Source organism: Chrysochloris asiatica, unplaced genomic scaffold, assembly GCF_000296735.1.
Source record: "Chrysochloris asiatica unplaced genomic scaffold, ChrAsi1.0 scaffold00171, whole genome shotgun sequence".
Lineage (NCBI taxonomy): Eukaryota > Metazoa > Chordata > Mammalia > Afrosoricida > Chrysochloridae > Chrysochloris > Chrysochloris asiatica.
In genome coordinates, this window is record NW_006408689.1 from 3549196 (window position 1) to 3551973 (window position 2778).

The 2778-nt window shown below is 49.1% G+C and overlaps 1 pseudogene; it reads left to right on the top strand.

Annotated features, from left to right (window-relative positions):
- Positions 1–530: 530 nt before the first annotated feature.
- Positions 531–1459, top strand: LOC102817563 (annotated as a pseudogene).
- Positions 1460–2778: the final 1319 nt, after the last annotated feature.

Below are 2778 nucleotides of genomic sequence, written 5' to 3' on the forward strand. Positions count from 1 at the left end.
ATATAACAAAATGTTTTTAAAGTAATAAAAAAAATAAAACAAGCTTTTGTTTTGAATTTACTTGAAACGCCTTTTCTATCCAAAGTCTTCTTAATTCCCACCAAGTATTTGGATGGGACCATGCAAATAAGGTATTGTTAAGTGCTGTCGAATCAGTTCCTGCCCATAGTGACTCTGTGTAGGGTTTTCGAGGAACAGCTGGTGAGCTTGAACCACAGACTTTGCAATTCAAACCTACCTTGCAGTTAAGGGCATTAACCCACAGTGCCACACCAGTAGGGCTCTAAAACTGGGATGGTAAGTTTCACCCCCACAGTTAGACTTAAAAGGAGCCACCTCAGAAGCAGAGATGGAAAATCCTAATACCATCAAGAAGGAAGTGCTTGAGTGGAGCATGAGACATCAAGAGACAATGTCACGAACCACTGCCTTGCTCTCGGAAGTGGAGGGTCTACACTGAGAGCACCGCTGGGTCTGGGTGCCAGGAGGCAGCAGGGCTTGCATAGCTTGCCCCACAATCCCGGAGCGCCATGTCGGCCTTCGACACCAACTCTTTCACGAACCCAGTGGACGTAAACCATTTCCAGGATCCCTCTGTGACCCAGCTGACCAGTGCCCCACAGGGTGGCCTGGCTGAATTTAATTCCTTCTCAGAGACAAATGCAGCAACAACGGTTTCATTCATACAGCCCTCTGGACCCTCACAGTCAGCAATTCTCCAGCCCACCCTTTATCCCCCTCCCTCCACCACCCCCTCCGGGCCATTGCCTATGCAGCCCAGGCAGGCCTGCTTGGTCAGCAGGAAGATCTGGACAGGAAAGCTGCTAAGCTGTAGCAAAAGGAGCGATAGCTACAGAACACTGTACCCAACTTAACATGTGAGAGAGAACAACTGGCCGCCCCTGAGCTCCTGGTGCCCTGTCAAGCCCTGCTTCTTTCTACCAGAACATCTCCACAGAGATCCCTGCCAACTACCAGCAGACATGTAAGATGCTCTGCTACCTCTGGATGTTGCATTAAGTGACTCTGTTTCTGGCCTGGTTCACAGCTGATGCTTCCAAGGGAGTGAATTTTGGCCTCTCAATCTTGTGGTTTCTTATCTTCACCCCCTGTGCCTTCCTTTGTTGGTACCGACCCATCTATCAGTTTGGTCGGGCAACTCTCAGCTTCTTCATGTTCTTCTTTATATTTTTCTGTCTAATAGGGATCTACATCATCCAGTTGGTTGGCCTCCCTGGGCTGGGTGACAGTGGTTGGATTGCAGCCGTGTCTCACTGCACCAAGACCCCTTACCTGTGTCCATCATCATGATGGTGGTTGCTGACTTCTTTACTCTCTGTGCCGTGCTGGCAGTTGTCCTCCTGAAGAGGGTACACTCCATGTGCCGTTTTCCCAGGGCATCTTCAGCAATTGGACCTTCCGCAATGCTGCCACCCTAGGAACCTTCCAGGGGAATTAGCCCTCCAGGTTCTCTGTCCTCCCTCTGCCTCCCGCCCCCCCACCTTTTTTTTCCTCTCACCCGACTTCTGAGCTGCACTTTCCGTGGGTGCCTTATGGTGGTTATGTCCAGCACAGACCTAAGGAGAGTCTTGCTTTGAACCTTCCTCCTTCCTCAGCAACCAGCTCTCCCTTCCACAGGATGGGAGTTCAGAGGGGGGAGGGACTTACTTTTTACAGGAGAAAAGGAAAGGAAAAACAAAAAACTTCCTTTTCCAGAGGTGGCTTGCTAGGGTTCTGTTCTCTGGAAACAGCGGGACTAAATCCCCCTTCCCACAAAACACACACACACACCCCACCTGGAATCACTGGCTTCCCTGGGTCAACACCACCCACTTACCCTTCCCCAAAGCCGCTCCTGGTGGAGTCTTATTTCTTCCAGGGTCCTGGGACTTCGCTCCTTCCTCCATAGGCCTGGCCTGAACCTGGCTCCACAGACCCAGCCGGTGGTCTCCAGAGTCCTACCCCACTTTCCTGCCCAGGATGGATAGCTTCTCAAGGGCTCCAATTTGGAGGAGCTGCAGTCTGGGTGGGTGGTCAACTCGTTCCCCTGATGTCTTCTGGGATGGTCTCAAGGTTTCCAGAGTCTCATCCTGCCTCATTTATTTTTATTTTTTTTATCACAGATTCATAGCTCTTTAAGCCCCTGGCATGCACTGAATGTGGGTTAAACTGCATGCCCTCACTGATCCCTTCCTGCTTCAGACTCACTGAATGTGCAATGAGGTTGGGATTTAGGGGCTGGGAAGGGGAGGATTAGAATAGAGGTCATTGATCCCACCTCTGCCCAACCTTGAGCAGTTTTTTAGGAGCATGGGCTCTGACTGTCCTAGTATTGTTTTTGTTTTTTTAAGTTTTTAATGCAAATTGAGTGATAGTTTACATGGGAGAACATCAGCATTACATGATCGTTTCATTGCAATGATTACAGTCTCCTCCGTGTATCATCATTCAACAGTATTCCCTGGTTTGTTTGTTGTTTTTTTTTTTTTTTTGGGGGGGGGTGGCGATGTACACAGAAACACTCAGGAATAAATAATAATTTAAACAACCAAAGGGCACATTCTGCAAGCCTTCCTCCTTCCCAGTACCCAGTCCCTCTCTTTCCATGACTCTGGAGACCTCAATCTTCAGCTGCTCCCTCTCTGCATGTCCTCATCTCTTCCACCATCTTTGGTGTCGCTGCTTCTCTAGATAGGGTCCCAGACCCTGCTTGTGCTCTTCTCCCTTGGCCATCCTTACTTTTTTTTTTTAGAAATTAAATAACCTTGATTTTAGGGT